This window comes from Pristis pectinata, chromosome 5, assembly GCF_009764475.1.
Source record: "Pristis pectinata isolate sPriPec2 chromosome 5, sPriPec2.1.pri, whole genome shotgun sequence".
NCBI lineage: Eukaryota > Metazoa > Chordata > Chondrichthyes > Rhinopristiformes > Pristidae > Pristis > Pristis pectinata.
In genome coordinates this window covers 38,788,883-38,813,891 of record NC_067409.1, presented here as the reverse complement: position 1 = coordinate 38,813,891, position 25,009 = coordinate 38,788,883, and the positions used below count along the sequence as shown (strand labels likewise).

General features: G+C 39.4%; 1 protein-coding gene across 3 annotated transcripts in view; it reads right to left on the bottom strand.

Annotated features, from left to right (window-relative positions):
* The window catches only part of cdk14 (cyclin-dependent kinase 14), a 477,589-nt gene that overhangs the window by 378,771 nt on the left and 73,809 nt on the right, over nt 1-25,009 (bottom strand). The gene's annotated exons all lie outside the window — the stretch shown is intronic.

Below are 25,009 nucleotides of genomic sequence, written 5' to 3'. Positions count from 1 at the left end.
CAACACCAGTTCAAATGAAATTGCACCATACATGAAATGTTAGCCATTTTTTCCAAAACACCATACACAATGCTAATTAGAATAAAAATTTGCCATGGTATGTAGTGACATACAGAGAACTTAATCTCCCCAGTAGACCTGAAATTAAACCAGGAGAGTGGCTTGGCTTCTTGGGATAGTTAGCAGCTGTAAGATTAATCACCGCTCCTCCATTACAGGTCTAACTGCAGAACTTCCAGCTGGATGCTAAAAATGACCCACATTCAGCTGGCCAGCATTCAACACATTCTATCAGTTAATTAAAAATCCAATTTTGAGAGTTTTCAATGCAAATATTCTTCACTCTGATAAAACTGGCTCCAGGAAAAATTAGGCTTCACTGTACAATCTATGGTAAAAATGGTACAGCATCGAGTTTCGAGGAATGGAAAAAGACCAATAAACCCATTAACTCAATTCCACTGTATCCATCAATTGCAAATTTACTGAACTGGTTAATAAACTTGCACTAAATTTATCCAGTAGCTTGTTCAACAGCACTTTTACTTGTATATAGAAGTTTTCCATCTTGCTTCCATTCTAAATCCCAAAGATTTTATTTTCTAGTTCAATACAAAAAGTGCTGGAGGAACTCAGCGGGTCAGGCAGCATCTATGGAAGGAAATGGACGGTCAACATTTTGGATTGAGACCCTTTATCTGGACTGGAAAGCAAGAGGTGAGAGAGCCAGTATAAAAAGGTGGAGAGAAGGGGCGGAGCAAGGGCTGGCAGGTGACAGGTGGATCGGTAGATGAGGGCAGGAATGAAGTCAGAACCTGGGACGTGATAGGTGGAAGTGACAAAGAGCTGAAGATGATGGAATCTAGTTCTTTTCTATAAAAGGAAGAGCAAAAGTAAATGTGGGCCCCTTACAGGTAGAGGCTATGAAATTCCTGGGAGAAATAAAGAAATAACTTGGGTATAAAACAATTATTTTGTAAGTCTTCACAGAAGAAGACACAGTAAACATTCCAGAAACAGCAAGGGGCCAAGTACCTAATAAGAATGAGGAAACTTAAAAGGAATTAACATTAGTAAGGAAAATATTGGAGAAATTAATGGAATGAAGGCACACAAATCTCATGGACCTAAGGGTTTATGTACTAGGACTATTGGAAAGTTTGCTGCGGAGATCATCAGCTAATGGGAATGTCGGGAGAATGAAATGGGATTAGTGCAAATAGGTCAGTGCCATCTCCATGAGTAAAGATCCTGTTTCTGTGCTTTATAATTCTATGGATGCAGTGTCATCTGAAAAGTTACTGCATTAAAAATGGTCAACAGGATTGTGGTATACATCAGCACAGAATGAAGATTAACTAAAAGATAGTAAATGTAAACCAGTATTAGCAAGGGCTTCTCAGGTTGACAGTTCAAATGCTTACAAGTCCAAATAATTTCTCAGCTGCCATCTTGTTCCCACCCCTGCCACAATTGCCACAGAGTGTTTCCCCATGATTTGAAAATCATTACTTTTCAGTGCTGATTAATCACTTCGTCGTTACTAATGTTGTGGTGATTAAAGATGTGTCAGTTTGACAAAGAATTTAGCTTGCATGAGGAGTTTCAAAACAGTGAGGATAGGGTGACTGTTCTTCTCAATGAAACCATTTGATGAACAAACATCTCAATAAACCAGCCTCGCACAAAGAATGCAATAAACTGAATGCTTTAAAGGATGTTATAAATGGGATAACAATCACTTACATTTTTCACCTGTGAAAAAGATTAGAATAATAAGAGCTTGTATATCAATTAGTGATATGAGCAAATACTGAAAAGTAGAAAATATGAAATTACCTCGCCCATTTTTGAAAACATGAAGACAACCTATTTCAATAAACTAAACTAATGCTACAACTCTCAAGGTAATGTCATAAAACTCTATATCCCTCCACTAAATTAATAACTATTAGGTGAATGGCTGAAACTTTGTTAAACGGCATTCAATGTTAGGATTCACTTGGGACCTGAAAAATAGCAACTGGAACTATGGAGGAGCAAAGATAGTTATTTCTAAATAAATCCTAATGTACAGATATATAAAAAAATGCTTACTAAGTGAAAGGTTTTATTTCATGAAGCATTAAATACAGAAGTGGAAAATTAGGTTACAGTTATACAAAATAATTGTGAGAGCACTGCATTCAGCTGTGAATAGCATAGTTCAGGAAGTATACTGGCCTGAAGAGGCAATGTAATGAACATCCATTAAAATTATACCAGGACTAACAAAGTTTAAATTATGACTGCACTTTGCAGAAACTGGGTTTCTATTCCCTTGAACATAGCCATTTAAGGGGTGGTTTACTGAGGTGTTTAAGATGAATTAAAGAAATCAAAGAAAAAACTGAGTGAAACTATTTTGACTGTGGAGAGTCCAGAACACAGGCAAAATCTTAAAATGAGAATGAGACCATTCAGGGCTGATGTCAGGAAGCATTTCTTCAAAGAAGGATGGAAATATCTCATTTCCCCTCCTCCTTCCTACCTCCATGAAAAGAACAATGGTTCTGGTGAAGCCAAAGGGATTAAGAATGACAGATCTTTGTAAGGCAGAGGTATTAAAGGTTACACAGCTAAAGACACATCAATGAAGCAAAACCAGCAGAAGCAAATAAATCAGAACACATTCAAGGAGCTAAATAGCCTATCTCTACAACTATATGCCACAGTGATCTTTATGCTATGCTTTCTAGCAGACAGACCAATGCTGAAATCAAAAAAAAATCAATAACAATGCCTCATATATATAGCTATCCTTAAAGGACAAGGTTAAGTAACATTGAAACTAAAGTAACTATTCCATCAAAGTCTCTGGAAATAACTGTAGATCCGAGTTAAATTTGCGATTAGGCAAGTTTATAATTTTATTAAAAAAACAACTCAACGTTCATGCATGTGAAATTCTATTGAAGAAGATACCCAATTATTTATTGAATTAGAAAATGGGACTGTTGTAATAACTGACCTGAGCCCAAAGGACAGACTCGCATGCATCATGGGGATGGTCAGATTAGCATAGCAATACAGTGACATATGGTAGTGACATCAATAGTCATTGGCAACCTTACTGTTACACTGGCTTGTGCTAACCATACTGCATCATTCAATTTTGCCAGTAACATGTGGCACATGCCAACAGGTATGAGAAGTACATTTTGCATGTTATTACGCACTTGTTATCGCAAACAATGGCTGTTAGAATCTACCCAAACCCAGGACAAAAATATGAACAGCAAAACCAAACACCATTTGATGAAATCTTGCCTTCTCACTCCAATTAAAAAGGTAATCAAAGGTGCAGCAATTAGCTATTGCAGTCTTTTTCCCAGGGTTGGGGATTCAAGAACTAGAGGGCATAGGTTTAAGGTGAAAGGGGAGACATTTAATAGGAACCCGAGGGGCAACTTTTTCATCCAGAAAGTGATCAGTATATGGAATGAGCTGCCAGAGGAAGCAGTTGAGGCAGGTACATTGACTACATTTAAAAAGGTACTCTGACAGATACATGGATAGGAAAGGTTACATATATAGAACATAACAGCACAGTACAGGCCCTTCAGCCCACAATGTTGTGTCGACATTTTATCCTGCTCTAAGATCTATCCAACCCTTCCCTCCTATATAGCCCAACCCCCCCCCCCCCCCCATTTCTCTATCATTCATGTGTCTATCTAAGAGTCTCTTAAATATCCCTAATGTATCTGCCCCCAACAACCTTTGCTGGCAGTGTGTTCCACGCACCCACCACTCTCTGTAAAAAAAAAAATTACCCCTGACATCCCCCTTATATCTTCCTCCAAACACCTTAAAGTTATGTCCCCTCATGTTAGCCATTGTCACCCTGGGAAAAAGTCTCTGACTGCCCATTCGATCTATGCCTCTTATCATCTTGTACACCTCTATCAAGTCACCTCTCATCCTCCTCCTCTCCAAAGAGAAAAGCCCTCACTCACTCAACCTATCCTCATCTTGTCCTTTTTATATCATCGGCTGAACCCTCAACTCTAATTGCCACAAAATTGCTGACTTCTAAGCTGCCTGAGGGAGAAAAGATAGAGAATGACTAGTGTAGGAGCCACAAGTTTTGCTGAGGATAAGGCCACCAAACAATAGTGTTAATATGGCAAGTGGAAGGCAAAAAGTTGAGAGTGATATGGGCCAAATGTGGGCAAATGGCATATCTTAGATGAGAATCTTGGTTGGCATGGACTAGTTAGGCCAAAGGGCTTGTTTCCATGCTGTATGACACGTACGATCAGCATTTAAGCCCTAGAATATGCATTCTCATTTCATGCTTTTCAATAATGCTTAAATTTTGTATTTAGCAGGTCACAGTACAAGAGAGCTACATTTTAAAACTGTTCACTTAAAAAAAAGACTCTAGTGATTCCAATAATCAAGATTGCTGGCTGCACAATAAACATTTTAACACTGGAAATTCATAAAACTAAAGGCTCCATACACAAAGACATCCATAAAATCAGTTCTACATTTCACCATTTTTCAGATACACAAGAGGACATCTACAACTATTGAAACCAAATGACACAGCATCTCCAATTCCAGGACAAATAAGGCATTATAAAATGGTCATGCATTATCTGCAATGTTATTTCGCAAATGGAAAGAACTGGTTGGTGCATGGATGAAGGGTTGCAAGTCTTATAAAAGTAGCATTAAACATGGCAAAAACAGGTACTATTTTAAACAGATAATACTTTCTGTACCAAATATAATTACTTCTGTTAATTACGCCTGGTTAAGTTTTAATAAGCTCACAATTAAATATTTAGTTAACTGATATACTCAAAACAAGTGCATCTTGCTGCCAGTTTGTAAATAAACTGTACAGTGAAATTTCCATATTGGCACAATGTAATTAAGGCACTGCAACAATTTAAAAAATGTGTGGGGATCTCCCTATCAATGTAAAAGACGGATATGGAGCAAGTACAAAATGAAAATTAGGTTCAACAACAAAACAGTGAAACTGCGGCCTCTCAGCTCCAGGAAACCAAGTTCAGTTTTGACCTCTTACACTGTCTGCATAAAATGTGCAAGGTCTCCTGTGACCATGTGGGCTTCTGACAGGTGCCCTGGTTTCCACCCATATCCCAAAGATGTGCTGGTATTTTAACTGGTGTTGTAAATAACCTCTTAATGTAGGCAAGTGGCAAAAGAAATAAAAGGGAACTTGCTGAGTATGAGAGAGACATTAAATCAACATGACCAAGGTCAAACACCATCAGTTATCAGGTATGCTTTAAAGCCAAGCCATTCAACAGCTTGGTGATTGCAAACTAATACCTCTTCTTGTTTACTGTGCACAGAACCCAAGGGCCCTCAAGGGCATCAGTAAAGCTTAATTTCCATTTAGCAGGAAATCTAATGCCAAGGTGTGCGTAACCAAAATATTGTTTAAAGGCTAGTTTTGGCACCATTTCATATCGTTTTGAAGGATTACTGCAGAGTCAATAATTTGCTCTTAAGATATTACCCATGCTGGATAATACCCCTCACCACCCTCTATTCCTGAATGAATATTCAGGTTGTTTATGCTTTATTGAGGAGATCACATTATTAAAAATATTTATACCAGAATACTTCTTACCTCTTCAGTACTGTTTTGTTAAAGAACAGAACTGACATCAACATGTTCCAATTTGTGAACAAATCAACTTATGGGTTTCAAGAATAGAATGGGAATTACTGAAATTCTCTCAAATCTCTCCCATCCTTCTCTTCTTGAAAAAAAGATAGAACAGTACAGCACAGGAACAGGCCCTTCAGCCCCTACGTTGTGCCTAATTAAACTAATGACACCTAATCCCTTCTGCCTGCACATGGTCCATATCCTTCCATTCTTTGCATATTAACGTGCAAAGTTTCTTAAACGCCTCTATCGTATCTGCCTCTGCCACCACCACTGGCACTGCATTCCAGGAGCCGCCACTGTGTAAAAAAATATACCTGCCCTGCACATCTCCTCTGAACTTTTCCCCTTTACCCTAAATGCATGCCCTCTAGTATTAGACATTTTGACCTTGGGAAAAGGATACCATCTACTCTACTTATGTCCTTTAAGTCTATTGTATAGACTTCTATCAGCTCTCCCGTTAGCCTCCACCACTCCAAAGCAAACAACCTTTGTTTGTCCAACTTCTCCTTATAGCACATGCCTTCTAATCCAGGCAGCATCCTGGTAAACCTCTTGTGCACCCTCTCCATAGTCTCTACATCCTTCCTATAACGGAAGGATGTGGAGACTATGTGGAGAGAATGCAATACTCCAGATGTGGCCTAACCGGGAGTTTTATAAAGTTGCAAAGAGTTCCAGAAAAAATCTCCCATCTATCCTTGTAACCGTAGTCCCTCTTTTTCAGAAGCATTCACACAAATCTTATCTGGACCCTCTCTATTGCTTTTAGATACTTCCTATAATGTCACAACCAGAACTGAATATATCCAGCATCCTGCTCAGTTCCTCCAGCATCTCGTTTGTTGCTCCAGATTCTGGAATCTGAAGTCTCGTGTCTCCACTGAACACAATACTCTAGCTGAGGCCAGACTGGTGTTTTACAAAGAATTTCCAGATTTTCTGCTCTGTGCCTCTATTGATAAGGCCCAGAAATGTGTATGCCTTAACCACACACTCAACCTAACACTGCTCCTGCACCCCTTTTAGAACAGTATCCTTTATTCTATATTGCTCATTTTCAATTTCCCTGCCAAAATACATCATCTCACAATTCACCACATCTGTCATGCATTTGCCCAGTCCACTAAGCTGTTTATATCCTGCTGTGATCCATGATCATCTTCTGAGTTCATAATACTGACAAGTTTTGGGTCATCAACAAATTTAGAAACTGTGGTTTGCACCTCAAGTCCATGCCATTAGCATAGATTAAAGAAAGAAATATCCCCAACACTGAACCCTGGGGAATGCCATTATTCACCTTCCTCCAGTCCAAAACGCAATCATTCACCAGAATCCTCTATTGTTTATCATTTAGCCAACTTCATGTCCATGCTATCAATGTCCCTTTCATGCCATATACTTCAATTTTGCTATTATATGGCACCTTACATAAAACATTCTGGAAGTTCATGTACACCACACTGATGAGCGTAATGCAGTCAATTCCATACCTTACCTCATCAAAAAATTCTATTAACTTGGATAAACAGTTTGCCCTTACAAATTCATGCTGGTTTGCCTTAATTAATCCATTTTTCTCCAATGTTCCCAAAAGCGATCCTACCATCAAGGTTAAACTGACTGCCCTGTCATTGCTGGGATTATCCTCGTTCCACTTTTTGAACAAGGGAGTAGCCAATCTCCAGTCCTCTGACACCATCCCTGTATCAAAAGAGTACTTAAAGATAAAAGTCAGTGCCCTGGGACGTTCATCCTATTCTTCCCTCAAGTTCTTAAGGTGTATCCCATCCAGTCCTGGTGACAAATCTACTTTAACTTCAGCCACTTTTCCAATACCTCCATGCTATCGATTTTTAATGCATCTTATGTCTCAACCTTCACTACCACTTTGAAGGCACTCTTCCCTGATGAAGAATGATACAAAGCACCCACTTAGTACCTTAACATTGCCCTTAGCATTCAAGTGTAAGTCCCTATTTTTGTTTTTAATAGCCCCACACTTCCATTACCCTTTTACCACATATGCCTGGAGAACACTTAGATTTTCATTTATGTTGGTAGCTAATCTTCTCATACATCCTCCCTGCCTCTTATTTTGATTTTCATTTTCCCATAACTTGGTTCTCGCTGACATTTACAACCCACCACTTACCATAAGCAGTCTTTTATTTGCTTTATCTTCCTCTGTATCTCTTTCGTCAACCAGGAAACTCTGGATTTGTTTGTTCTTCCTTTGGCCCTCATGGGAATGTTTTTCAACAACACCTGAGCCATTTCATCCTTAAAAGCAGCCTATTCTCGTTACAGTGATGTCTGTCAAATATTGGTTCCAACTTAGCTGGGCCACATCTACCCATATCACACTGAGATCGGCCTTCGTCCAAATTAATTATTTTTACTTGGGTTTCTGCTTCTCCTTTTCTTAAATTGTTATGATTTCTATTACGACTGAAACTTGGTGCACTTGACCGACATCATTCCACAGGACCAGATTCAGTAGTCCAGTCCTGATGCAGGGTATTGATCTGAAACGCCAACACATCACTTTTGCCTCCACAGATGCTGTTTGACCTGCCGAGTTCTTCCAGCAGCTATTTTTTGCTCCAAATTCAGCAATGCCTCCATCATCATTGGATAAGAAACATACTCTATTATGTATAATTGAAGGTCACATTTTAGAATCTCTTCACCCTCTTTTCCATTGACACTATTACTATTCCACTTGAGATTTGGATAATTGAAGTCTCTCATTATAACTTCTCTAATTTCTCTGTATGCTTGCTCCTCTATTTCTCTCCCACTCATTGCTCTCCTATACCTCATACTCAGTAATGTTCCCATTACCATATCTTAGCACTAACCAAAGAGATTCTGTCTTGACCCCACTGCAACATCCTCTTTCCAGCACTAACATTCTCTTTAATATATCAGGATTATATAATCTTGTAACTTTATTCATGTTCACATATTCATGCAGTAGACAAAGTGAGATTCTCTGAAATAGATAAGACTGTTCTACCCAACAATTACATTTTTCTCTGAGAAATACATTGGCATCTATTTAAAAGAAAACATGAGGGAGAATGTCTCTTTAGTTGCCTGTGCTAACAGATGCATAACTAAAGGCCGTTGACTCCACTCACCTCTGCACATCTGGATCCATTTCAAATTATGTCAAAGCCAATCAGAAGATAATTAATGCAAGTCCTCTTTTTGTTCCATTAATAGACTAATATCCTTTTAGACCTTGATACTAACTTCAGAATCCATTTTGTAAAAAATTGCATACACATTAGTAATGAGAAATGGCAACTTTATGTGTTACTAATGCGTGAGACAATTAAACCTGAAAATGTGTACAAAGTTTTTTTTTTAAATTGAAAATCTCCTAATTAGGGCAAGGTAGATTAGTTCTGTCAGCAACTGGAAGGTCACATCAGGAACAAGACAACCAAAAACACAATTGGTTAGCAACTTCCAATCAAGCTGAATGACAACAATGTTCAGGATCAAAACTCTCAATGTGCAGCTGGAAATTTGAAATCTAGTAGGATCTCTCATGACAGTTTACTCTTTCAATAATGCTCAGCAACACATTTTTAGCATTAAATTTGTACAGTGAATAAATCATATACAGCCAACTAAAAGCATGAATTTACAAGAGGAAGCTTCAAAAACTATTCATGCCATGCAGAACTTAAGGATACATGTATAAAATCTAGGTGAAATGAGAAAAGTACCTGAAGGCAAGTACTATTCTGAACTGAGTAAAGATAAATCACTTAATCAGTTCTGACAAACTGTTTTTGACCTGAAACATTAACTCCATTTTTTTCTTTCCACAGAAGCTGACTGACCCACTGAGTGTTTCAGCATTTTCCCTTTCTATTTCATTTAATCACTGCTTTAGAACTAGAATTTTAAACTGCAGTATCCCTCAACTACATGGATAAAAATCAATGTGCAAGCTTCCACATTTTACATGCAATTGTGTTCATTTTTCTCAAAATGAACCGATGATGCTGTGCTGGTACAAATTAAAGGATTAGAGCATTTCCACATTTGGACATTGTGCCATCTACAAAAAAGTGCATTTTTTTCCGAATACATATCACAGAATGTATAAAGTTATGAAATAATATTAAATCATAACCTTAACAGTTACACAGCGGGGTCACAGATGAAGTACAAACAAGAAAAAGTTCAATTTCACACATTACATTATAACCTAACTAAATCAAGAAGGAACTAGGGAAAACATTCAAACATTGTGAAGTATTTCTATTGCAACATTTATCTTAAACAAATACCTCATCTCCCCACATTCATATCTAGAATTCTTTTCCAAGTTCTAAGTGCTTACACACCAGATTGTGAACTTTTAAAGAGGCATTTAGACAGGCACATGAATGGGCAAGGAATGGAGGGATATAGACCTTGTGCACGCAGATGGGATTAGTTTAAATTAGCATCATGGTTGGTACAGACATCATACAGCCTGTTCCTGTGTTGTAGTGTTTTATGTTCTTCCAATCCACCATGGGCTTGCAATCCCACTTATCTGTGTTTCTTTTGCAGGAGGGAAGGAATATTTAAGATCTCATTTAGGCAAGGTTATTACTGACATTGTTGTGATGCAAGCTGTGCACTCAATACACTGGTACCCCAATTAACATACAGAATGCCAACTCAATTTATTATAGTGCCCTTTGTCTTTGAGTTCAATCACTCATATGTATGAACAACACCCCCCCCCCCCACCCCCAAACAGTACCTTAAAGACATTCACTTGGCCTGAATGCTGCTGTGCTGGGTACTGGTTATGAACCCTTCCCATCCCCACTGCTGCACGCTGTCAAGCCAGGAACCCGGCAAAAATCCATGGCCTTTGGTGCCCTTACAGGTAGGAATTGGCTGCAGCTCGTTATGGAGAGACATGGAGGCACTTTCAGTGATGCTTCTCAATGGCTCCTTTTAGCACATATTCTATTAGCACTCTCATTCCTGGGATGCATTCCGAGCACTAATGTGGGTACTCAGGAATTAACAATGCGACCTCTATCCAGCAAGAAAAACAAGCAAGCATCAATCCAGCAGTCAGACAATTGCAAAGGAGGCAAAATAAAAAGGGACAGAACACGATGGATAGATAAATACTAAGAGGGCTCCCACAGTGATGCTCACAGGGAGTCAAATATAGTGTTCTGGTTTGGAATAAATTTTTTAAAAATACTTACACCAACGAATTGGAGAATGTGCTTCTAGATTTGTTCTTGGGTGAATAACGTTTTCCTTGCTAGTGCAGGTATATGATTTGTTTAAAAAATGAGAGTGACACATGTAAGGAACATAATTTAATTTGTGCACAGATCAATGGTAAGAAACAGCTCTTCCAGTCCTAACACCCCCATCTGTTCTGGGTGCAGATTTTCAAGTGTCAGGGCCAAGAAATCTTACAGAGACTTAATATATTTGCATATATTACCTTATCACTGCAAAATTATTAGCTTTTTAAAAAAAGTTTTTAAAATCAGAAATTCAGGTCCTCTCTGCAATAACAAGTCATTAAAAATTATCATCATTTTTTTGATGACTAGTTCTCACTCAAAATCATAAAAAAAAATTACACAGGCATCATAACCATTTAGCTCACATTATAATTCAAACAATACATTCAGAAATTCAAGGCAAAGAAAAGTACATGAAGTCATGAATCAGCCATGACCTCTTTGAAAATTAGAGAAAAGCAGGAATTTAATTATTTCCTCCTCAATTCCTACATTCAAATAGAAAAGTATGCCTTTTCACATATAGTAGTTGCAGCAAGGCACCGATCACTGTTTTGGTCATGGCTAAACCCCTCCCCACCCCCAGCTGCATATTTGAGTTATGCCTGAGGACCAGTGTTTGGTGCTGAGGGTGGGGAGGAGTGGTTCCCAGGCTTCATGAGCTTCTATAACTCCTGGTTGAGCCCTGCCACTGTCCGTGTTGTGCAAGTCCTAACTTACCAAAAAAGTCTTATCCAGTCCAGCTGCATCAACACTCATGAGAATAAGTCAGCAAAGATGGATACTTAGAAAAGTGGTACAAGTTTATGTCCCTTCAAAGCCTCTCTATTACGCAGAAGATTCAAATCAAGTGGCAGAATACTCGACATTCACCAGTCCAGATTCTAATTGGTCTAATAAACAGATCTAATAAATACGTGAAACTTATGCTTTCAGATGACAATCTACATCTCCATCCCAAAACCTCTCCATTTCATAGTCAGAGTGGCGTAGCACAGAAACAAGCCCTTCAGTCTACCACATCCATGCCAATCTTTACCCATCTACTCTCATCTCATTTTCCTGTATTCCGCACATTCCAAAGACATACGGGTTAGGAAGTTGTGGGCAGGCTATGTTGGTGTCGTAAGCGTGGTGACACTTGGGGACTGCCCCCAGAACACTCGACGCAAAGATGCATTTCTCTGTGTGTTTCGATGTACATGTGACTAATAAAGACAAAGATATCTTAGGTCCACATCATCCTATGACCTGCCTATTTCAGTATCTGTCTAAATGCTCCGTAAACATAGTAATTGTATTTGATTCCATCACCTCCCCGGCAACACATTACAGATATCAACCACTAAAAAAAACTTACCCTCAGATCCCCTTTAAATCAATTAAACCCAATCCCCCCCTTGTTTTTGAAACCCTTACTATGGGAAGATTTTGACAATCTACCCTATCTATGCCTCTCAAACTTATATACTTCTGTCAAGTCACCGCTCAGCCTCCTTCGCTCCAGGAAAACAAGCCCAGTCTATCCAATCTCTCTCCACAACTAAAGTCCTTCAATCCAGGTAACATCCTGGTGAATCTCCTCTGCACTCTCTCCAGCACAGTCATACCCTTCTCATACTATTGTGGCAACCAGAACCACAATATTCCAAGTGTGGCCTAACCAGTGTTTTGTAAAGTTGAAACAAAACATCCCAATTCTTATATTCTACAGGAGACATAAGAGGCTGCAGACGCTGGAATGTGGAGCAACAAACAAGATGCTGGAGGAATTCAGCGGGTCAGGCAGCACCTGTAGAGGGAAATGGACAGTCGATGTTTTGGGTTGAGAGCTTTCAGTCCAGATGTTTGGTTGCTCTTATATTCTACATCTGACCTATGAAGGTAAGCATGCCATACTTTTGAATTGTTGTGACATAGAGACTGGGACTTCCAAATTATATACAAAATCCTACAACCAGCAATATTGCTATACCAAATAATCCCCTTTTTTAACTAAAAAAAAGTGATATTGGCTGAATAATAACAATTACAGTCAGAGAGTAACATAGCACAGAAAAAGGCCCTTCAGCCCATAATGACTATGTCAATGATCAAGATCTTATCCACAATAAATTGCATTTTCTTGCACTTGGCCCACAGCCTTCTATGCCTTGGCAATTCACGTGCTCATCTAGATACTACTTAAATGTTGCAAGAGTACCTGCCTCTATAATCTACTCAGTCAGCATGATCTAGATTGCAACCAGCCAAGTAAAAATATTCTTCCTCAAATTCCTGGTAAACCTCCTTACCCTTACTTAAGCCTATGCCCTTGGCTCAAGACACATATGCTATAAGGAAAAGTTTCTTATTATCAACCGTGTCCTTTATAATTTTGTACACCTCTATAAAAGGTTCCCTCTCAGCATCCTCCATTCCAATAAAAAACAAACTCAGCCTATCCAAACTCTCCTCATAACTAAAATGTGACATCCCAGGCAATATCCTGGTGAAGCTCCTCTGTACCCTGTCTGCTACAATCACATCCTTCCTATAATGTGACAACAGAACTGCACACACTAGTCCAGCTGTGGCCTAACTAATGATTACATAGCAGTACCATGACCTCCCTGCTCTTATGTTCTTTTCCCAGCTAATGAATGATAGTATCCCATATGCCTTCTTAACCACTTAACTACCTGTGATGCTACATTCAGGGATGCATGGATGTATACCAAAGTCCCCCAATTCCTCAGTAATTCCTAGGCCCCTATGTCCTACCCATATTAATTTCATCTGCCACTGCTCTGCCATTCTTCGTAACTCATCAATATTGCTGTGTAACCTAAGATTACTACTGTCATCAATTTTCATGTCATCTGTAAACTTAATAATTATACCTCCTACTTTCGCATCCAAGTTATTATGTATATACCAAACAGAAAAGCCCCAGCATCAAACCATTGGTCGCAAGCTTCCAATCACAATAACAGCCCTCCATCATTACACTCTACCTCCTATTTTGGATCCAACTTGCCAATTTATCCTTGATCCCATGGGTTCTAATCCTTTGGACCATGCTAAATGAATAGGACCTTGCCAAAGGCCTCACTGATGTCCATGTAGACTATATCATCTGCACTGCCCTCATCAATATATTTTGACACCTCTTTCGAAAATTCAATCTAATTGGTAAGACAATCTCCCACAAACAAAGCTATGCTGATGATATTTGACTAATCCCTGTCTTTCCAATTATAGATTATCCATCATCACCCCACTATTTTTCAAAATAGTACTGCAATAAACTTCTTACTTCTAACTTTAAGGGCAGGCAGTGCTTCTCTTTATCATTTCAGCTAAAAAGCAACCCCATCAGTGCAGCATTCCCTCAGTTCTACATCAAGTGTCTTCTAGATTCTTAGGTCAAATCTTTTAAGTGTGATGACTTGAGCTTCTTGTGACTGCCAGAAATGAATCTTGCTCACTGAGTCACTTCCAACCCTTAAAAGAACCATTGTAAAGAGTGATGCATAATGTATTGTTCTGCTTTTAAAAGGTCTGGCATGTGATTCTTTAAGAATACAGAATACATAGAACAGTACCGCACAGGAACAGGCCCTTCAGCGCACAATATCCATGCTAGCATGAAGCCAAATTAAGCTAATCCCTTCTACCAGCACATGATCCATGTCCCTCCATTCCCAGCATATTCATGTGCCTATCTAAAAACCTCTTGAATACCACTATCGCATCTGCTTCCACTACCACCACTGGCAGCACATTCCAGGGGCCAACAACTCTCCATAAAATATCTTGCCCCACACACCCCTTTTAAATTTTCCCCATCTCACTTTAAAGCTATGCCCTCTTGAATTCAACATTTCTACTCTGGGGGAAAAAGACTCCGGTTGTCTACCTTATCCATGCCTCTCATAGCTTTATAAACTTCTATCAAGTCTCCCCTCAGCCTCTAATGCTCCAGAGAAAACAAAACAAGTTTGTCCAACCTCTCCTTTTAACTAATACCTTCTAATCCAGGCAACATCCTGGTAAACCTCTTCTGAACCCCCTCTAAAGCCTCCAATTCCTCCTTGTAATGTGGTGACTCGAACAACACACAATATTCTAAGTGTGACCTAACCAAAGTTTTGTACAATTGCAACATGCATGTGCCAGAAAGGAGTTGCTTTACATTCTTTAACTCACTGTTCAGGACACTCACCGATCAGACAAGTTTTCTCTTTACTTAACAAAATGGTGTCTCAGACTACAAAACTTTAATTACAATTTACAGTATTCTTCCACCTGCATTCGAGACTTCTTTTAAAATTCATCCACAGGATATGGACATCAGTGGCAAGGCCAGCAGTTATTACCCATCTTTAAGTGTCCTTAAAATGGTGACCAGCCACTTTCCTAAACCACTGCAGTCCTTCTGCTGAATGTTCTCCCACGTCACTGTTGCATAGGACGTTCCAGGATTTAGGCCCAGTGATAATGATGGAATGACAATATATTTCCAAATTAGAATGTTGTACAACTTGGAGGGCACCCTGCAGGTGGCAGTGTTGTTCTTATTCTTCTTTGTGCCTTTGAGAACACAAGAAAATAGGTGAAGTAGGCCACTCAGCCCTTCAAGATTGCCCCTCCCCATTCAATATCATGGTTGACGTGTCACAGGCTTCATCTCTTCTGTGTCAATTTTCCCATAGCCCTCAATTCACTTATCTTTCAAAAAGTTATCTACTTCCTCTTTAAATAACTCAAATGATCTGGCCTCCACAATCTTGTGGGGTAGAGAATCCCAGAGATTCACCACCCTCTGCATTAAGAATTTAGGAAGTTAAGTTAGTAAATTCCTCACTGGAGACTGTCAGACCATGGTTTCTTCCACTAGTTGATTGTGTGGTGAAAAATAGTGTGGGAAAATACCAAGAACATTGTTCAATATTTGACTGGCCATTTTTCAATTAAAACTAGCCAGCAGTTGAAAAATTCACTCTAATGTCATGTTTCTACACCCTGGTGTGTTCTGGTAAATCTCTTTGGCACTGCTACTAGGGCCTTGATTGCAGTCTCAAGGGTGGTGCCAGAAAGAAACCAAGTCCAATGAAGGTCCAGACAGGGAATAGCTGATTATACATGCAAAATTAGGATCCCAAGCTTGCAGCAAATAAATTACTTGCATTTACAGTTGCTCTACCGCTTACTACACATTCTTTGCATTGAGGCTCGGCTGTTTGTAAACCCCTGCTACAGATGGCAGGTCATGCAAGGGTGGAAAATCAACAAGCATGTGATGCAGCTTGTGGGACGGGCCAGAAGGACTTGCAAACCAAAAAAATGTCCCTTCTTCCCTTGGGATCCTTTGCTCCACCAAACAATTCAAACATGAGCTGTCTCCATGAGGTCCCTTGAACCACTTTAGTTAGGTTACTGAAAGCAGAGTACAAATTGTGAAAACCTGTGGCCAGCCACAACAACAAGTACCAAAGTGATGGAAAACGATCCCCAAACCTGTACCATAGAACGTCTGATGCCATTTCAAACGTCCTCCTGCCTTTACTGATGAACTTGCCAACCAATAAATTTCAAACGTTCAAGAAAACCATTGACGAAACAAACTACCAATGTTTGTCAAAGTAAACCATTTTAATGCTGGTTTGTGTTCCCACACTAAAATCCATATAGGTAATAGGAAGTTAACCATTACTATATTTTAATATTTAATTTTAAGAATGTAACACTGATCCAGTGCAAGAAGCTCAACTCTAATTCACTACAAAAGCAGCATTAGAACAGCTCTTTACTGGCAATGACAATTCTTATCCTGAAATAGAATTTCTGTGGAAGATCTCCAATCACCCATTGTAACTTGAGCAGAAACTTCAGTTAAATGATAGAAATAACCACTTAAGTGGTTTCTGTACAGTTCTTGACAATCTTCCATACAAGTTATGGTGGATAGACTTTAGAACTTACTGGTGCTGGTATCTGCACAAATTTGAAAGCATACTTTGTGTGGTTTTAAACTATGCTGGTACTGGAAATAAATTCTGCTATGCAGGCAAAATAGGAGCCATTTCAAAATACAAATAAACACATGGCATTTAAAACCTTTCCTTATGTTTCCTAACAACAATGATTGAGCCGTAACAATAGAAAGCTGTGCTGTAAAGTTTTGCCAGAAATTAATCTCACATCTGTGATTTTAAGATAGAATCCATGTGAATAAAACCAAGAAGGAGCACTTTAAGGAAACATTCTTAAAATTCTAATTATTATATTATTAACAAAAAAAAGACTGAACTTTGAAACTTGATGAAATACATCTTCTTTTAGGTCCCTCCAACCCCGGTCAGATCTGATTGATGTTAGAAGAGTGTTGCTTCAGGCAGATGATGATTCATGCATGATGAGCCATAGAACTTAAATTGATTGGTTCATCAATATTTTCTTCCCTCTTGTAGAAGGCATCCCTTTTCACCTTCTTCTTTATCACAATGGCCTGGCTGAAATCAGAAACTCATCATGCAAGGAATTAAAACCTCAAATTACATCAATCAACTATGAAGAGTTAGGCAAAGGACGCTTGTATGACATGCTTTAGAATCTGCCCCAAGAATATTATTTATTCCATTGATGATAAAAGGTACGGCTCAACGACTCTCTGATGCAATGTGAAATGACTTCAAAACAGATGGTGAGATACAAATAAATCTCACAGGTAAGGCAGTCTGCAGACTTAAATAACAAAGCAGTTTAATTACTGCAGTGCCGTTTGAACCGTAAAACATACTGCAGCTACATCGTGGCACAGCAGTGTACTTGCAAGTTTCCTGCTTCAATCCACTGGTGTTCCTAATCACAAGTCAAACTTACTGGTCAAAATGCTGAGCAGAAGCCAGAGAGGTAGAGAAGATCAGAGCCAGTGAATTACAACAAGCCACACACCTACAAGGTCATTGGAATATCACTATATATAGGCCCTGTTCAAAATCATCATTTGACCTGGACATTTTGTTGTGCTCTCACGATCACTATCTAACATTACTGTGGGCATACCACCAGCATGACAAGTGCAGTGGTTCACAAACATGGCCCACCACAATACCAGTAGCATTAGCCTCATCAAAACTGCATACAAAACAAAATCCAAGCACCATGAGCAGAGGCCCAGAAGCACGTTTCCTCCCTGCCCTGACACACAGTGTAACTGAATGTTTTCTTTGAAAACTACGACTTTAATAGAAAGTTAGCAACATTTTTCTGTAGCCAGATATACACCTTGTTCAATTCACTTAAGAATACACCCCTAATACAGTAAATGACCTGGCTTAATCTTGTACAAGAGGGACTGAACGAACTCAATACCATTTTAAGAATTCAGAATTTTGGGAAACCAAGTTGATACTGTACAATTTAGAGCCTCCCACTTCTGATAATTTGCTGCAATGTGCACAAATTATTTACAAGAAGTGCTAAGTATAACCTTATTCATAAATGAAGTGGAATATTAATCAAATGGGAGACCACGTCAACATATTTCACACTAACTGCTTTTCTTTTCAATGAAGACCCCAGGGGATGGTGAGAAGAGAAAGGGAGTGTTGTTGGTGGATAACATCTGTATTATTCCAGATCAAACCAAAGTTATTGCTTAAAATGCAGCAAAAACAAACTGCTGGAGGATCTCAGTGGGTCAAGCAGCATCTGTGGAGGCAAAGAGATAGTTAACATTTTGGGTCGAGACCCTGCATCAGGACTCAGACTATTAGGATATTATTGGTTAACATCCCCGTGCAGAAACCAACTTACTGATTTGATTTCAAACAGCTTGGATACATAAAAAGTATTACAATTGATCTGAGTGCAGGCTTCTTAGGAATACCTCCTGATGCAATTTTTAGACAAACAGCATCACACTGGTTAAAATGAGCCCTCAGAGTCATTTTGATACATTCATTTATCTTTCTTAATTACTTTCGAGTTCTTTCTCCTGCTGTGAAACAAAAACCATCTTTGTACCTCTGCAGTCATCTGTTCAGTCACATTACCAAAATCAGGGAACAAGAACTGATTAATTCTGCCTTTCTTCATAAATGTACAAAAGGTTCAAATTATAATTGGATCTGTGAGGAACCATAACTTTGTGTGCTTATGAAACTAAAGCTTTTTTTTAATTATTAATATCAGCTCTTTTCAGAAATAAAATTAACCAAAATACATGCCCGACATAAAGGTTAAAAGTAGGAAGGCATTATTCTGGCCAAAATGTTGTGTTTAGCAAAGAACCAATGCTTGCCACTGACTTAAAAATAAAAAGGTTCCCTAAAGATAAATTGGACTTCAGAGCCTGGATTTCCTCTATTTGGAAAGAGGAATACAACATGCTGCAACAGTGCAGGCAGTTCTGAAGAAGGGCCATCAAGCTGAAACATCAACTATTTCTCCTTCCACAGAAGCTGCCTGACCTGCATTTTTTGTTTCTAACTCAGATTTTCAGATCTGCATTTTTGTTTTGCTCCAGCAAATTGATTAGTCAACCAGATTTCAAGAATCCTTGCCAGCATTTTCCCATTTCACCATGGCTGACCAAACCCCCACAATCTCAGTCTACACCAGAGCACTGGAGCACACTTCCTTGAATAGAGGCTCAACCACCTTCATATCCAATGCTACCTTCATGCATTGAATAACTGCAATCCACTCACTTCCCATTGAAACACACTCAGGCTGAAGCCACACCATCTCTTTGTGGATATACGGAATATTCTTTGTCTCAGCCCTACTCAGGATACAGTTATCCCAGTATACCAATTACTGTCAGTGCTGCTTCCTGCTCTTCTACATAATTAGAGATGCAGTGCCCTGCCCCTTTATCTCTTTCTTTTCCACCATTTACGAGGCCTAATATTACTTCAAGTAAGGCAGCAATTCAATTCTTCTAATTTGGCTACTGCATTTGATGTTCACATGTGGTCTTGTATTGGATTTTTTTTAAAAATGCAGATTAGGTGATTAGCCAGAGTCACACAGAACAGGAACAGGCCCTTCAGCAGACTATGGCCTTACCAACCATGAAGTGAAAAATCAAAAAATCTGACGGAAATCTAAAATATAAACATAATGGTGTAAATACTCAGCAGGTCAGGCCACATCTGTGGGAAGAGAGACAGAGTTGACGTTTCCTGTCAGAGACAGAGGTGCAAGAAATGGACGAAATGCAGTTGAGAGCTTTGTTAACAATGGTAGAGGGGAAGCTGCAGTTTAGAAAGAAAGACGACATTTCAGAGCTGACCATGAAGTACCTATCCAAACTAAATGGGATCATTTACCAGCACTTGCTCTGCAGTCTTTTATGTCTTGACCATTCAAGTTTGTCTAGATACTGCCCAGATGTTGTGAGAATACCTGCCTCCACAACCCCCTCAGCAGTGCACTCCAAATTCCAATCAACCCCTGGGTGAAAAAGTTCTTCCTTTGCTCTCTTACCTACAAGCATAAACCAGTGTCCTCTAATTCTGGATACCTTTAATAAGGGGAAAAGTTTCTTAACTACCCTATCTAATATCTCTCATAATTTTATATATGTTTGTCAGATCCCCCTCACCTTCCTCCATTTGAAAGAAAACAAGTAGTCTCTTCCCATAACCAAAATGTTCCATCCCAGCCAACATCTGGTGAACCTCCTTTGCACCCACTCTTGCAATTACATTCTTCCTTTAGTGTGGCAACCAGAACAAAACACAGTACTCCAGCTGTAGCCTAACCAAAGTTGCACCGTGCATCAAAACCCCCCATTCCTCAATACTCTCATGGCCCCACACTATTCATTATATATGCTCTACCTATATCAGTCCTCCCCAAGTGTAACTACTCACACTTAGCCAGATTAAATTCTATCTGTCATTGCTCTGCCCATCCTACCAACTCATCAATATCATCCTGAAGCCTACGTCTATTCTCTTCACTATCAACAACTCCAATATCTGTCTTCTGCAAACTTACTGAACATACCTCCTACACTCATAGCAACATTGTTAATGTATATAACAAAGAGTAAGCGTCCCTGCACTGATCCCTGTGGAACATGACTGGTCATTGGCTTCCAATCATAAAACAGAGATATATCTTCACAGAGGGTTGTGATTCTTTGGAGGTCTTCACTGGTTGCTGTGTTGTTGACTGTATTCACGGTTTAAATTGATAGCTTTTCAGACATTAAGGAAACCAGAAGATTTGGAGACTGGACAAGAAAAAGTGAGTTAGAGGTAGAGGATTAGCTTCAGCAGTTGTAAATGATGAAGCTGGTCAAGGGCTAAATGGCCAAGCCCCATTATTTCTTAAATTCTTCCATGTTAAAAAAAATCCATACATTCTTTCAAGGCTTAGGTAATTGTTTAAATAAATTAAATGACAATGAATGAGATTAGAGGAGATTGTCTATGTTGATGAAACTCAGGCTCGATGGGAATAGGACCATGCTTTAATATTTTATATTGCAAAAAGATTAATTTTCAGATATAGCAACTCAGAGAAATGGGGGAGGGGCAGTAGGATAAAATGTCGGCACAACATTGTGGGCCGAAGAGCCTGTACTGTGCTGTAGTGTTCTATGTAGTCCAAACTAACACGATAACAGAATAGTGAGGAATTCTGATTGAACATTCCCATGACACAGATTTCTTGATCTCAACCAGAAAAGGACTTTTTTGACAAGTTTAAATGTTTGGCAAACAATCCCCAACGCTCCAGTGGCGGAGAACAGGAAATTCAGCTTACTGACGCCAAATGTTCCAAAGTCCAGAAAACCAAGGGCATTTGTTTTAAATTTACATGCAGTTCATCAAAGTATCAAATGGGGTTTACCAAGCTCCATACATCAGCTGGTGTTGCATGTCACACAAAAGGAAAATGGGAAGTGAAGTGATCATGATAAAGGGGTCTAACATATTGCCAATTTACAAGTCTGGGAGCACTAAGTCAGGTTCTTCCTCAATTAGTCAATGGGACAGCCGTCTTTGTGCTTTTTGCTATCTCAGAATCCAGTGCCTAGGTTGATGCTGAGAGGAGTTCAGCTTTACTTTTGTGTTTTGACACAGCAGTTTATTACAACTGTATGGCTGGCTACACGGTTAAGTCAGTACACGTGCAAAGACCAGAATGTGAAAGGTCAGAAGATTTTCATCCCCAACTGAAGCACAATTTTTTGCTCTTGATAATCTCATAGTTTCATAGTCACCATTTGCTGTATCAGAAACCTGTTCCAGATTTAACTAAATCCAAATTCCCCAGCTGTAGCAGTGCAGACTCATGACAGTAGATCATTGATCCCTGGCTTACACCATCTCCTCCACACTGGAGAAACCAAATGTAGGTTCCGTGACCATTTTGCAGAGAACCTGAATTTGGTCCACAGGGGTGACCCCCGAGTTTCCCATTGCCTGCCATTTTAATTCTCCATCCCACTCCAACCTATCGGCCCGTGGCCTCCTGTACTTCCACAGCAAGGCCCAGTGCATCTCACCTTCTGTCTGGGCATGTTTTAGTCTTCTGGACCCAATGCTGAATTCTTGTTTTCTGTCTGTTTCAATCATCCATCCCTGATATTGGTTTAGCTTGTTGGGTCTCCCCCTTTCCTTTTTTTTTTTATTTCCCCCCACCCGCTTCTGGGGATAAAAGACATGCCCAGGCTGACCTGCTGGGCACGTCTTCTTGCTCTGCATTTTGCAACTCCCACATTCACTTTCTAACTCTTTCTTTCACTCTCTAACTTTTCCATTCACTCATTGGCCAGATTGCCTTGTTTACAGCTCATCCCATGGTCACCCTGGTTTTACCCTATCAGAGACATCCCTACTTCCCCACCATTTCTGCAGCTTTAAAAGCTTCTTCGACTCCTCCCCAGTTCTGAAGTTCTGACAAAGGGTCTTCAACCTGAAACATTACTTCTGGTTTTCTTCCCATATATGCAGCCTGACCTTCTGAGTATTTGTAGCATTTTCTACATTTATTTTAGATTTCCAGCATCTGCAGTTTTTGTTTTGATTTTCACATCACAGTTGGGGAGCTAGAAACTAGTTGCTGGTCATTTTCTTTGAGTAATGAGTTACAAAATTATTCACCCTCCATATAACACAGTGAAAATTCATTTGAATTAAAAAACTGAAATGATCTTCGGACATGGTTTTGTAAGTGTTAAGACCCCTGTGTGTAGTCTACGTGAGTGCAAGTGCACATTTAAAATGTATGGACAATGATTCTTTCATGTACCAGCCATTGCTTTTACTTGAGTGTTGACTGCCTCCAATAACAAATGCTTTGTTGGTAATTCTATCTTGGTTACTTGTCTTAATGGAAAGGGATCAAAAAAGCTTATGGAGAACCTAGTGGTGGCATGGATGGAATGTCATTGCTTGAGGAAGCTGCAGTGCACCAGTCAAGTGTGAAGCAACATAGAACATGGTTTTCAACATACAGAAAGTGATGGCAGGAAGCAGACTTGGAGAAAATGCTGGTGAGCTTAAGACACACAAGAGGTTTCAGCCATTTGCACTGTATATGGAACAAGTGAAGATGTTTCTGAGTGTGAACAATATCGTTGAGGTCCCAGGAGAGGACACAGAATAGAGGATGTGTCCATGTGCAAAAAAGTTGAATCATTGCTGAAAGTTGAGTCCAAGACAAAAAGGTTTCCATGGTTAAAGTTTTGTACTAGGACATAGTAAGATTCCTGAAGACACATTTTAAACCAGTGCCTTCAGAAATCTGAGAGTTACAAGTTTCTGGTCAGGCCAAAGACAAAAAGGTACAATTTTCAAACCATTTTAAGATTGGGGATTGTGAGGTTGTTTGGTACACTAGCTGGCAAGTGACAGAAATCAAGCAAAACAAATACCCTGAAGGACCATATAGATTAGGAATATGCTGGAAAATGCAAGAGTTTGCTTGTCACAGTTCTGTAGTTCACACAGGAAACAGGCCCACAGAAATGTTAATGGTGGCATGATCTTCTTCCTCACAGATGAGTCACTTGAAGTCAAGTGGATTTTGTGGGAAACAGACCATGAGAGTGCCACAGGCAGAAGGCTACAAGGCATGTGGGTGTCAAAGGCAGGAGGCCCAGCCACAGATGTTGTGGGTACTATCTGGCCTCAGTGCTTCTTTGAAATGGTCTAGAAGTACAATTACTACAGACCTGTGGATATTGTACAGGGTTGGGCAAGTCCCTTAAAAGAAATAATTGCTGGCAAAGATGGTAATCCCGTTTGCTTCTACAACCAGGATTTTCCAATCTAGACAAAGTAAACTATGAAGCTATCAGGGACAGGTTGACTGGAATGGAATGGGAAACTATACTGAGCATCACAGTGGATGGGCAATGGCAAACATTGAAAGAGACAGGCCAAGATTTGCAACAAAGATAAATTGCTTAAAGTCCAAAAGCTGATTAATCTCAAGGATTTGACCCACAACCTGATTTTGAAAGAGGTGGCTGCAGAGATAGTAGACATTCTGGGTTATCATCTTCCTAATGTCTTTAAATTCTGGATTGGATCTTGCAGACTGGAGGGTAGCAAACATACTCCACCACTGAAGTTTGGCATCAGTAGACTAGGAACTCAGAATAATATGATTGAGCAGAATTAACATTGCCTTGTGAAAGAGAAATCATGTTTGACTAATTTTTAAAAGTTCTTCGATGATGTATCTAGCAGAATGGAGGAGGAGGGAAAAGGTGAGAGATTGGAAAGTGGTGAAGTTCAAAATCAACCTGGATGTCCTTGTATACAAGTCACTGAAAACTAGCACACAGGTGTAGCAAGCAGGCAAATGATATGTTGGCCTTTAGCACCAGAGATTTGAGTATAGAGATTTCTGACCACAAGTTTACAGAGCCCAGATGAACCCACAAATGGAGTATTATGTACAATTTTGGTCTCCTTACCTAAAAAAAGGGGATATACTTATTATAGAGAGAATGCTGCAAAGGCTCACCAGACTGGTTCCTGGGATGACATATCTA